At 38.8% G+C, this 14,107-nt stretch overlaps 1 long non-coding RNA gene across 1 annotated transcript in view; it reads left to right on the forward strand.

Annotated features, from left to right (window-relative positions):
- The window catches only part of LOC103464308 (uncharacterized), a 42,479-nt gene extending 40,612 nt beyond the window's left edge, over positions 1–1,867 (forward strand). The window contains exon 3 of the long non-coding RNA XR_533636.1: positions 1,815–1,867. This is a non-coding gene — a long non-coding RNA (uncharacterized LOC103464308). The remainder of the gene's footprint in view (positions 1–1,814) is intronic.
- The last annotated feature ends 12,240 nt before the right edge of the window (positions 1,868–14,107 follow it).

Below are 14,107 nucleotides of genomic sequence, written 5' to 3' on the forward strand. Positions count from 1 at the left end.
CAGAAAGCTGAATATCCCTGACTTTTTGTGAGTAGTGTCCTGCAATGTGTTGCATCTTATTTCAGCAGCAAGAGATTTAGTCCTTTTTTCTTTCTTCAAATATCATATTTGATGGAATTACAGCAGAAAAGCTTTTATGTGATATCAGATGGTGTTTGTAGTTGAGCATAGTTATACTGTGTGCTTAAAAAACGACTAAAGTTTGATGTGCAAGTTTTTTTATCGCACAGAGAGATGGGAGATTATAGGATCAGATTTCTTGCTGAAGCTTCTTGTTTCTGACACTTTGACTGTGTGAAGATGCCACAAAGGTAATCAGGAGGGGGTAACCAAGAGTCACCTGGCGAAAACATTCTGCACGTGTGTCTGTGGAAAAAAGGCAGAGTGTAACTAATACACTTAGGATGTTTGAAGAAAATCATATTCAGAGTGGAAGATTTAATCCAAACCTGACACAATATGCTTTCTAAGACACCAACACACACTTGCATACTTGCAGTATGCAAATGGCAGACAGGCTTCTAAAATGGCAAATGTTTACCAAGATGAAAGGTTTGGCTTATTTTCCCCCTTCTAAGAGGATCCGAGCCAAAATGAGCGACTGCCAGCAAATTTCTCTATAAGCTTTTGCATGTGTGAGGCGGCAGATCTGGCTTCTTTGTACCTTTACACTTACTTGGCAGGTCTTCAGATGGTAGTGTGCATTTCTGGTCTGTGTCATTGCTGTGACAATGACAACTTTGCACTCACATGTGAACCGAATAAGTAAACATAATTTTCCATGTTTTTTTCTCCTCACCTTGCTGCCTTAGGTTTAGCCCTTAAGATGCTTTTCTCTCTCTCCTCTTTAGCCTGAATAAGAAAGGCATGTGAACTCAATGTGGAAAGGATTTGTTTCTTGAAGTCTTACCAACTTTAAATCAATTGAAACTTCCAACAAAAAAAAAAAAAACCTTAGCCTGGTTGGATGTTTCCTAACACATGACACAGAAAAGAAGCTTTAAAAAGGTGCATGTTCTGTTTGAAGCCAGATGTAACAGAATGTGCAGCCTTGGTCATCTGTATGGCCATCAGTCTTTAAGGGAATACTTTGTTAGAAATCAATGAAAGCTGGCTCAACACAGCGTTGCACCTTCGTTGCATCATGTGTGATTGAAGCGTTAAAATAAAAAAGGAATGGCTGCTCGGTGAATTTGTCCTTAACCTGCACAAATGGTGAGAAAACTCTTTATTGAAATATGTTTTTACCCTTTTTAGAAAAATCATATTATAGATACTCTTCAACAGTAAAATGTATACTTCTAGAAAATTCAGCCCAACCTTTAATTTCTTTACAATATTGAACATATATTAATGCAAGGCTAAAATACATTGTTCATGTTAATTCTCGTTCTTTTTCTTCTAGATTTAAGGCTTTAAATAGAAAAAGAATAATCTGGTATTGCCAGCATTTAAAATGATTAAAAAACATTGTGCATGTTGAAAAACTGTGCTGTTCCTTGTTCCATCATCTGAAACCCAAAATTAGTTGTTTATAATGATGACTTGATGATTAAATATTTATTTGTACTGCAGATTTCAGCAACAAGGCAGTTAATGAATGCAGCTTAAATTCTTCTGTTCAAACAATTTAATGCAAGTGTAGATTTGATAGGAAAGTCCAATCATCACAGCGCTCGGGTTCTGTGTCCCAAAGATGTTCCGATCCAAAATGTACAAACTGATACCAGACCAAAAGCAAACGACCTTGTGACAATGCTGGTTGTAGGTGGTAACACCGAGTTTTTAATCACAGATGTTTGCTGTACCGACAGGAGCTGTCAGGACACTCAGTGAGGAGGATGGCAATAAAACTGCATAAATCAAGTTAGTGTACAGCATATTTTAAGATCTTCTGCTTGTGTAGGAAAAGGAGTTTAAGTTTTCCTGAAAAAAAAAAATGATAAAGGAAATACAAATTCTCATGGAAAGGAGTGATTTATTTTTTTAAATTATTATTATTTGTTTGTTTTAGTCAGTTTCCAGCATTCCTGTGACAAAGCATGGACAACCAGCTGATTGTTGGAGTGTAAAGAGTAAAAGAAAATGAATAAGTAAGCGGGAGAACAGTGAGTACACAATGTCGGATGAAAAATCCTCAAAATACACTTCAGTATCCCGTCTGTTAAATTACACAAACAAAACATTAAATGCAAATTAAAGCTCAGATCTAAGGAAGCGCACACAGAAACGGAGACAAGCGGCACAAATGTTCCACCCCCACCCCAAAAAGGAAACCATTGTTAGGCAGACAAAAGTCAGAGCCTTTGAGGATGGCTTAAGGATAACAGCACACACACACACACACACACACACACACACACACACACACACACACACACACACACACACACACACACACACACACACCAACCCACTTTAACCCATGGAGGATAAATGCAGCTTAGCACAGTCAGAGTGTTAGGGGGTCAGCTGTCCCTTAGCGTGGTGGACAAACGCTTCGCTGACACAATATCCCTTCGATGACATCATGTAATGGATGCTGCAGGCACACTTTACAGCTTAGAGCTGCCTTATTTAACCGCTCACACTAAGCTCCTTTGTGGTGACCAAAAAGAGCAGTATAGGGTAAAACCAGCAGGAAACGTCCTGTTTCGATGATAGCCCAACAATAGCCTCATGCTTAAAAGATTAGACGGTCATGATGCACTGCAGACAAATCTAAGTGGAGAATTTTCTTTCTCTCTCCCCGCCCCAATCCCTGTTCACTCTTTTTGTTCTAACAATTATCCTTTTCGAGATTTAGTTCCTCTAAATGCTTACATGTTCCAATACTTGGGCTTTACTGCAAGATCTTGGGCTATGAGCTAAGCTAAAATCATTGAGGGGCTGTGGCAGGAAATGTCACTGTTTTCCCTCAAGGGTTTTTGGCCTTTTAAAAAAAAAACACACACACACACACAAAAGAGACAACTTGGACTATTGTGTTTCCTCTGTGAGCTCTTGAGGCTTAAACTCCAGCTGTGCATGAGAAGCATGGAAGTCGAGAAGTGATGACTCTTCGCGTTTATAAGATGATTATTGTTTGGCGTAAGCCTTCTCGCTCTTGTTGGGAATGCCATCCTGTTGTCTGTCTGCTCTTTCCTCTGAAGAAGTCCTCATTAATTCAGCATTGAAGAGTCAAAGTATTTAACCACAGTTCAGCTCCCCTGTGAAATCTGTTGCCTAAGAAACTGTATGCCTGTGAATTGGACTAAAACCTAGTCACAGTATTGTTTTCTCCTAGTTTATCTCCTTCCTGTGGTGGGATTTGTGTGACGCCTCCCAGAGCAGGACGATTACAACTGTCACTGTCAGGACTGTCTATTTTCTATAATGCATATTCAAGAATATCTATTATCTTAAAATGTGGCAACTATGTTGTTTGATGAAAGAAAAACAATGCTTGTTTTGAAGATGTTTAGAAACCTGAGAGCACTGCTCAATCTTCAAAATGAAGAAACGGTAAAGCACGGCTGCACTCCTAACAAGATATGGCATTTTGAGAAGTAAACTATTAATCCACATATCTGGCCTTAATGAAAGTAGAGGAGAAAGATTGTGATATCTGAAGGAAAATTGGAAGAAATCTTATTTTCAATTTGCCAAAAGCCATAGGAGGGAGATGGCAAATGTGTCAAAAGGTACTGCGGTCATATGAGTCAATTTAAAATGTAAAATGCCATCTGTTGCAGAAAATTAGCACTTTAAGCACATCGTGTTGTTCGCTGCTTTATCTGTGTACATGCTTCCTTTTCAGCAGGGATGGGGAATCCAGATCGATGGAAATAAATACAGAACAAGCCTGAAAGGTTTGAAATGGGGAGAGGTTCACCTTCCAGCAGGGCAGCAGCCCTGAACAAAACACCTAAAATGTCCCATACAGCGTCCAAACCTAAATCCAAAGGTCTGTGGTGAGACTTTAAAAATTGATGCACTGCCTCAAAGCTCAGTGAACTTCAGCTACTTTGTAAAATGATGGGCATAAATTTAACTCTGTAGATATGCAAATGTGGTATGTACCTCGAAGGACTTGCAGATGTAATTGCAGTGAAAGGTGTCTCTACAAAGTGTGGAGCTGGAGGGACTGAATGCAAATGGACCTTTCAGATTTTCATCTGGAAGGAATTGTGAAAAGCAGGTGTCATTTTCTTAGCCTTTGCACGATTTCATTTTTGATCTCTCAAGTAAAATCCCAATAAAATTTGTTGCCCAATATTTTTTTTTTGCCTTGTGATTGTGAGAATGACATGGTAGTAATTTTTGTCATATTCTCTGAAAAATATATTAAATTTTCTTTAAACATGTTTGAGTGAAAATTAAACCAAAAATATTAACTAGTAAACAAAATGAGTCGGACTAAACGGGCAACACCTTACCATGAAATTTATGAGGTGACAAAATCTTTTTGAAAAACTAAACAACAAAATGTTTGTGAATTTATACTTGGTCAGATTTAGTAGTCAGAACACCAACATTTATAAATGCACATTGGCTCTGCACTGCCATAATTATACGTTTTCAAACATGACTGCTAACGAGTTCTGGGGTTTGCAGGATTTCTTTGCCAAACAAGAAATATTCAAATGTGGCAGAGAAGTTTAGAAGAAAAAAGATTTTGAATAAAAATGCTAAACAAATAGCTGTTTACAGAGCATCATGATAGATGAGGCTCCCTGGTGGTTTTGTTTTCATATCGTTAACGCAGATTAGAGGACAGATGGAGGACAAATTCAACGTATGGAGAATATATGTCAGCAGAAAGCCTAGGGTTACTTTTTGCTGGATTTTATTGTGGACATACTGTTATTTATCTTACCTGAACTGCACTGCAGCTTTAAATGCATTAAGTATTGTCACTTATTTTTACTTTTCAATTATGTATTAAGATCCTGATGTTTAAGAAGCCTAAACATCAGGGAGGTTTCTTCAATTTGAGACTTTGATTGCTGTGTAAGTGCTGCATAAAGCATGTCGGCTGCAGAACCAGTTATGTTGCTTGTCTAAACTCTGCCAGGGTCTTGGAGTGGAGCCAAATATCAAATTCTCACTCATAATAAGAAAATGAGGCTAGTTGTGTGAAGACGAGCTCTCAGTGGAGCTGTCCTCATAAACAACATATTTAGGAAAGCTGCCATGTTTATTTACCAGAGCAGAAAGAAACGGGTTGGTTTCAGTTGTCCTTAATTCTGTTTGTTTTAAACGTGTAAAATGAGAGCGACAAACTTCAACATTAAATATTTGTCAACTTAATTAGGATATTATTTCATATTACAGACAGGAACACGTATTAGAAGCCACCATCACAAACCACAATTAGATGTACATTACACCAGATTCATTCTAAGGCCAAGCAGCTTTTAAACCATATTCATTGGGGATTAAAGACACATAGTGAGCAGAAAGGAGCTTAAGACTTCAACTATACACAAGAAGGCTTTATTATGTTTAATCAGGAAAAGTAATATGACATTATAGGCCTGACATTTAACATAAATCGGTGGCTCTGGTGGTCTATAAAAGAAACATGAATCACGTCTGTCTTAAAAATACCTAAATTGCCCACTGCTCATTCCCAGCTGGAAATATTTTCTTTTTAAACAATGCATGTAATAAATATTTATTTTTTTTTAAATCATCTGTTGTTGAAAAAGATAAAAGTTTTTCTAAGAGTGTCAAAATAACATATTTTAAAATAATGAGTATTATTTGATCGGTTGCTCCTCATGCAGCAGGAGCAACCGAGCGGCTTTGCTTAAAAACAACTTTTCAAATCTACGTTTGGAATAAGATGAACAATTAAAAAATATTGACTTCATGGTCTTTTGAGTCATTCGGTTAATTATTTGTCTTGGATCTTTGATACGTGTATTTCTCATCATCTCATGATGCCATCAAGGTCATAAAATGCAACAAACACCCCTGCAGCATGTTAATGTCACCTTTCTACTGTACAGGTTGTTCTTATGCTGTAAAAGGCCCATCTGGGGATGAGCACTGTGTAAACTAGCGAAGGCTATAAATGTTAGTGTTCCTTATTCTTAATATCTATCCCCATTCAAATAAACAAGAGAGGACTGTGTTTTCAGGCTGGAACTTTTCTTCCAAATGAAACATGATCATTGTGTGAAATGTTTAATCTGATAAAATGTCAGACATTAGAAATGAAGACTTGTTGTTTAACTTAATTAGGAAATGTAAAGCTGGAGGAGAGATGCTTTTTCTCCTCTAGCTTTAACGGATGAACCGCACTTCTGTCTGCAGACACACAAACACAATCAGTTGTCAAGTCTTTCCTTTGGAGGGGAGATAATGTTACAGAAAGCATTAAAAGTTTGAAAGCAGGTTTCATTTATTTGCATGCTTAAGATTCAAGAATGAGCAGCGTTGACTTCATTTGTCATTTGAAAGAACAGCATCAATCAGATTGAGGTTCTGGATTAAGTTGCACAAAATTCAGACGAAACATGATCTGGGAAATGTCAACATTATGCACACAATTTAGTTTTTCTACTTTAAACATATGAATATGTTCCCTTTTTTATGAAACTTTCAGATTCAAGGACATCTTGTTTGTTTACAGCAGAAGATGAAAACCTTTTGTGCAGCAGTAGATGGAAAAATTCCTTATAGTTTCAATGTGGAACATTGTATGCAGATTTACTCCATCTAATGAGCATCGTCACGTTTGTTCTTAGCTCCTGCCTGTTGTGCTTTGGTTCCTGTTATTGTCATCCTGGATGTATAAAAAAATCCTATTTGCATTTCAGTCAACGCTGAGATGATCAGGGAACCGTACTAGAAATAAAAATAATGAATATTCTTTGGAATGTTTCTGTCCCTTTATAAATTCAGTGGTTGTTTATTGGGAACCTGAGAGATGCAGAGTGCGGGGGGGTAAAATAAGGGCATGAATGCTTGAGTTTGAAGATGCAGGGACAGAGTAAAGGTTGAGCAAAGCTTAATGATGAGCTAGTCAGGGACAATGATTTCAGCGTCACATAAAGGCTCTTAACTGTGACAGTTTCATCCAGTTTGAAGTTAAGCACCAGTAACGGCTCTGTGATGTGTATAAACTGTATTTTTATTTTCAGTAATTGAGTTTCTGTTCACTGGTCAATAAAATGTCATTCAAACTGTTGAAGTAAATGACGAATAGGTTTGTCATTTTCCCACAAATGAAAGGCTGAAAATGGCCGCCACAGGGTTGCACTAAGCTGCGCTGCTTCCATAGAGAAATCCAGGTGAGATGAACGGATTTCTGACTGTTAGGCATGTTTTGCTTGTTTTTGTTCATCTGAAAATGAAAACAGATGAAAACTTTGAGCTGTTTGAGAAAAGGGCAACATCAGAGCTTTGTGAAGGGATGAATGATTTTATTGTTGACTGATAAAAACATATTGATCAGTTATTGCTAGAAAGGCCCAACAGCGCACACAAGTGAAAGCAATATCTGAGTTGGAAAAATATGTTTCTTAGACAATGAAACTTTTCAACTTTCTTTAAGTACTTTTGTTTTTCATAGTCTATTTGTTCTGAATAAACTTTTCCAATCTTGGTTGCTATTACCAAAATGAGTTCTATTGTAATAATTAAATGAAACGGGTTCTTTGTCCCAGATGAAGGTGTTTTTATGTGAAAATGGCGTCTGAATCTGAATGAAAAGTGTTGGCAGCAGCGTGAGGAAGAAAAGCTATGAAAGTTTCAGATTAGTGTTTAAAAGTTTCCCTTTATGTGCCAGAATGTGTCCACTGGCACAAAGTCATTCTTAAAAATTAGACTTTATTCTGGTCAGTTCGGCCTGTTTGGAGCTCCTTTCAGATTGAGATGTTTTATCGCCTCCGTCACTTTAAATCCGAACAAGATTAATAAATTGTCATATTCCCACTTGTCTACTTTATGTAGCTAGTGATTATTTCTTGCACTGGGCTCCATCATATATATATTTTTAACAAGGTGCGATAAGCAAAACAACAAAAACATAATTTCCATTTATGAACATCTAAATTCAGCATCAACCGGTCCATTTAAAAAAAAAAAAACCTGCAGTTAAACTGCTTATTGATTCTGAATATTGATGGAAACAAGTTTTAGCTTCCAAGAAGTTAAGAGATCTACTGTGATTTAAACTGATCACCAACTTGTCTTCATATCGATAAAACTGTTTCAAACTAAAGTCGAACTTGTCTGTAATATGATGTTAAAATGCTGTGTGCTGCCATGAATGGGCACAAACGCGATTTGGTCAGCTCTACTGACTTCCTCTTCCTCTTTTCAGTCAGCTTGACAGCATTTGGATAAATCACTCGTTGCAGCACAAAACAAGCGATTTAGCTGTTCTACCAATTATTTTAATGAGAACATAAGCTCACCCAATTCATCTGAGCCGCGTTCAGAGTTTCCCCCAAAGGGAAGACAAAATACTGATGCTTATACAGTTTTGCCTCAGAAAACTGGTTTCGAAACAAAAAACTGCTTTGTTTGCATGTCAGATTTATTGGAATGAAAAGTCCTGCTGAGAAAAACTTCCAGATTTAAACGGAAGCTGGAGTTGCAGCGGAGATTGTTGCTTATGATAGTCGACTTTTACTAAATAACTCGGAATATAAATGGCACAGCAGGAATTAAAATGTTGGAGTCCACAGAGTTTTAGCATTTTCTCAAACTGAAACAGAGTCTTTATGAGTTTTGATACCTGAAGAAATAAAATCTCAATTTAGAGACTTGAATGCATAATTTAGTTTTGTAGAGGTGGTATCTTACTCTAGACACCACTTAACATCTTTACTTTGGATAAGTAGCCCTTGAAATTGAACTGCCAGGCTCACAGTCAATTAAAAAAAAATCCATCCATCCATCCATCCATTTTCTTGCACCCTTTTTCCCTCAGTGGGGTCGGGAGGGTTGCTGGTGCCCATCTCCAGCCAACGTTTCAGGCGAGAGGCGGGGTCACCCTGGACAGGTCGCCAGTCTGTTGCAGGGCAACACAGAGACACACAGGACACACAACCATGCACACACACACTCACACCTAGGGGCAATTTGGAGAGGCCAATTAACCTGACAGTCATGTTTTTGGACTGTGGGAGGAAACCGGAGTACCTGGAGAAAACCCACCATGCACAGGGAGAACATGCAAACTCCATGCAGAAAGACCGGGGCCGGGAATCGAACCCAGAACCTTCTTGCTGCAAGGCAGCAGCTCTACCAACTGCBCCACTGTGCAGCCCTAAAAAAAAAATTAAAAAAAAAATCTTTAAGCATATTCTGTTACAGTTAAAAAAAAACAAAACCTCTCATGTACACTCAGTGAGAGAATAATTATCTGATGAGTTGTTTGCTTTTACATTCCTCTGAGTACAACGTTCATAAAATGTCTGACACAAAAGTTGGACGTGGAAACGTATGAAGCCATAAGCTAACATACTCTGAATAAAAAACATGCACTTGTTTCCTCATGATATTTATAATCAGACTGTATTCTGGTGAAGTATTGCATTCACTAAGAAAACTCATTTTTCTATTCTTGTTCCTGGACTTTCTTTTACTCAGGATATCAAAATGAATTTTTTATTTTTTTTTTACATTGGAGTCCAGATCTCACATAACCACAAAATCAGAAACACACATACACACACCTGGATCCGCTACCCCGGAGTCTCTCTGAGAGAATTGCAGATTAAACCAGTGCAGAGGTAGGAGAGTGTAAAACTGAGAAATATTAAAATCTTTGAATACCTCCTTCTTCCTGTTCCTCACAGAAAAAGAAACAAATATAGGAGGGAGAGAAGCAGATGGCCCGAGAAGAAAGTATGAATTTAGACGGAAACATTGAGAAAATGAAGGGCAAAGGGCCGACTCTGGGATGATGAGGCAATAAAGGCAGAAACATGAGATTAAACAGCAAATACACGTTGGAAAAAAAACAGGAATATTCAAAAAGGAAGATCATCCAACAGAGAGGGAGGAATGAAGTCTGAGCTCTCTCCTGCTGTTAAAAGTGGAGGCCTGTGAGATAATTAAGAAGGCAATCTGTGGGACAGCTCATCATTAAACTCAAGATATTTCAGCGAGTATTAAGTAATCTCTGACCTTTTCTGAGCCTGAACTGATAAGAACTGATAAGAAATGTAAGTGAACAAATCTTCCAGTATTTCTCATATCCAGATTTTCTTTTCTTCTCTGTACTTCTGGTATCATTCATAACCCCAAGGGTCTCCTTACTCCGTTTTATTCATCATCAGCTGTTCTTTTATTATCCTCATCTCTTCTCACGTTTAGTTTAAGATTCTCTTTTCTTCCTTTCTGTTAATCGTTTCCATGTTTGTCTGCATCCCAGTTTTAACCTCGCCCCTCACCTTCTCTAGAGCTGCTCTAATCCACAAGGATTTTCATAATGACAGCAAGCAGACTCCAAAGGCCTGGCGGGCTTCACGCTGAATTAGCCTGTTAAACACACACACACACACACACACACTCACGCGCGCGCAAATTTGAATAAATGAACACACACATTGAGATGCCAGCTAACGAGGGAAATCCATCAGCGACTAACAAGGAGCAATGTACCGACGAGACCTTGTGGCTAAACGACGTCTGCTAATCGGGAATGAAAGCTGCAAACAGACGGCCGGCTCTGGTGGAGTTATGAGTTCCTTTGATTTGAGGCTGTCATGAGGAGTCATGAGGGGCATCACTTAGGATGATTGGGAGTGACAAACTCGGAAAGAGAGACTGAACTGATCTCCATGAGGTTCTGTGAGATTGAAATTAATCTGAAGTTTGATCCCATGAAAAACTAAAATATTTTCTCAGACCTTGGGGAGATTTTTAAATGCATCTAAACTAATCATCTAGTTAAAAAGGATCCATGTTTTTGTTCGTTTAGCTTTTCCACTCTTATTTCTAACATGTAAATCAAAACTGCTCAGAGCTAGTGGAAGAAATGACGCGTGGCATTTTGGTATAAACAAAAGAAAAAGCTACAATCTGACGCCACTCCTTTTGTTAACATTTCACAGATAAGAAAGTTGTGCTCAGTGTCTTCTTCAGATGTTTTTGTTCAGTGGTTCTTGATCCAGCGCCCCCACAGGCGAGGAGGGGAACATATTGCTCCAAGGGTTTGGCTCTGAAAGAAGCAGCTGAAAATATAACAATGTTGCAAGTTTGGTTCCCAGTTGAAACCAAGTCTGCTGGATTATCAGATAGAAACTCCCTCAGTCTGTTTGATTCTCCACCAGAGATACCTGGACTGCTCCCTCTACATTCAGTTTATGTCTCCTGATGGATTAAGGGTTTAGAGTCATGGTACAGGAAAGCTTTTGATTTGCTATTCTGTCTATATTTTCATCCCTGCTTATGGTCATTAGCTATCAATCATAACCAAAAGGAGAATCTGGATGCAAGTGGCTGAAATGTGCTACTGTAAGGAGCATTTTGATCCAAGAGGAGCTTCAATGAGTTGGAGCTGCTGCTCATTTGCATTAGTCAGTTGAGGTGGTTCAAGCATCTGATCCGCATGTCTTCAAAGCTCCTCTCTGCTGACTGTAGCCCCTGCAGCAGACCCCAGACATGTTGAAGGAACTATTATGTGACAACAAAATGCAACTTGAGAATTACTTTATTTTTTAAGTTGTTTTCACCAACCTCAAAAAGACCAACGGGTAATTCCAGTCATTACAAAAAGTTTCTTATTGCATTTTATTTTTAAAACTCAGATATAAGAACGGGAGTTTAAAATGCTGGTGGAGCTGGAGCTCATCAGTGAGCAGCTCAGCTGTCACCAGACCCCCAATGCATGGTGGAGAAAACCTGAATCTAAAAGAGGACAAACTGCACAACATTATGCAACGCAGAGATGCTGAGGAGCAACAATCCGAACCTGTTGAAAGCCCAAAGCTGCAAAAACAAAAAAAGAAAGAAAACCACAGTGGCACAGCTGCAAATTCAAACATTTTATGGCTGGGCAGGACAAAAAAAAAAGCCAGTTTGACAGACATTATGAAGAGAACAAAGCAAAAAGGAAAACTAGGAGCAAATGAGCACAAACACCTAGATGCCAGAAGTGGCGTGTGGTAGTTATCTGGAGTAGAAGCAATTTGGAGATACTGAAGAATTTCTGGTGATGCAGATTAGCAACAAATCAAGTGTAGCAGAGGGAGTGACTTTTATTTAGCAAAGAGTCAAACTTGTTTCTGTCTATCAGCTCTGATCAAGGAGCAGAAGCAGCAGCAGCAAAATCTGTAAAACTCACAAAGCTAGGCTAGGCTAGGTGAAGGGGTGTGTGCTGTCAGACCATAAGCATAAGATGATGCTAAAGTGTCAAATTAAACTATTTTAATATCTCCCATCAGCCAATGGCACATGCTACAACACAGTAAATCACCCAGGATCAAATTTGTTGGGTTGCTTCAGGAAGTGGTTCCTTGGAACAGATTTTTCACTCATGATCTGTTTCTTAGCTGCTGAGTGTTGCCAACGTGTTGCTGATTTTGCTTAGCAGCTCATTGTAGAGGTTCAGCTCACAGGACATCAGTAGATTTCTACCGTTTCCTCCATGAAAACAGAAAATGGTGTACTCTATGGAAATTGCCATTGAAAATAAAATACATACTGAATTTATTTTGCTGCAGATTTTTTGTGTGGAAAAATTATTAAAATCTAAAAATATTTATAAGCTAAGGGATCATAAAATTATTAAAATGGCTAGTCATGGAGAAAATCTAACCTCAAAAAGAATGCAATTCTTTTTATACGTCTGCTGTAATGAGAAATGTTGACATTTTTAAATTGAACATTAATTTCCCAATTCCTCGTCTCCGTAATCATCACCAAGGTCTCCTCCCCTACATGAGTCAGTAGTCTGTGCTGTACGTTCATTTGTGTCTATGTATCATATTTGTGTGAAGGAGTTGGTGTGCTCCGTGTGTGCGTGTGTGCGTGTGTGTGTGTGTGTGTGTGTGTGTGTGTGTGTGTGTGTGTGTGTGTGTGTGTGTGTGTGTGTGTGTGTGTGAAACCACTATCTCCTCACTGCACCTGGATGGAGTCCAGATTGGAGCAGAGCTATAAATAGTCTCAGAGACACACATGGAAGCAAACACACACCATAAATAGACGTTGATGTTGAGCTTGAACTCAGTTCGCTCTGCCAAACCTGATTAAACTAGAAATAAATCACTCCAACACACACATCTGAATGCGTGAACACGTACACACTTTGTGTGTTCAGGTGTTGTTGGCCTTTCTGTGGCTTTTGGATGTTTGGAGGTGGAAACAATTTGACCAGTGGCATTTGATCTCGACGCCTCAAGGCAAACATCTGATTCCAAGTTAAGTAAATGTCAGCACTCCTGTAAGACCTGTTCAATCATTTCACCTGTCTTTCTAACATTGTTTAGTTTCACATTGAGGTTTAACAGTTTTACTGTTTTACTAACTATGAAGCAAGTGAAGTCCATGCTAAGTTGTACAGCTACATCTGCCCTTTTCTTGAGACTTAACCATTATCTAACTGCTGATAACCTGAGAGTAAGCGGAGTTTGTATGACATCTTGATAATTGTAGAACGTGATTTAATCTTCTCCAGGCGTGGGCATGAAAAGCTATATTTCCAGATTTTATTCTTCCTTTCATTCTCTAAAGGATAAAACTGTCCACCTTCTACTGATTATCCACATTTTTTCACAACAGTCACATCTGTAACAGATTTTCAGGCCTCCCCGTCTCTAACTGCCTCATCCAGCTCATCAGGAGCAACTCTGGGGAGATCAGCCAGTGTTGACATACCTGCTTCTGATGATTGTTCCCAAATCATCTCAAATGTTCCCTCTGATGCAGAGAAGCAGTGACTCTAATGCAGTGGTTCTTAACCTGGTTCGATCGAACCCCAGGGGTTCGATGAGTCGGTCTCAGGGGTTCGGCGGAGCCTCTGCCGCRGAGGTAAAGACACACTTGTGTAAAGTCGTGATGACGCCCCGCTTTGCCATCACTTGCTGCAGAGGATCACGTTACATTGCTTAGCCAATCAGAGGATCACGTTACATTGCTTAGCCAATCAGAGGATCACGTT

The sequence above is a fragment of the Poecilia reticulata genome, linkage group LG5 (assembly GCF_000633615.1).
Source record: "Poecilia reticulata strain Guanapo linkage group LG5, Guppy_female_1.0+MT, whole genome shotgun sequence".
Lineage (NCBI taxonomy): Eukaryota > Metazoa > Chordata > Actinopteri > Cyprinodontiformes > Poeciliidae > Poecilia > Poecilia reticulata.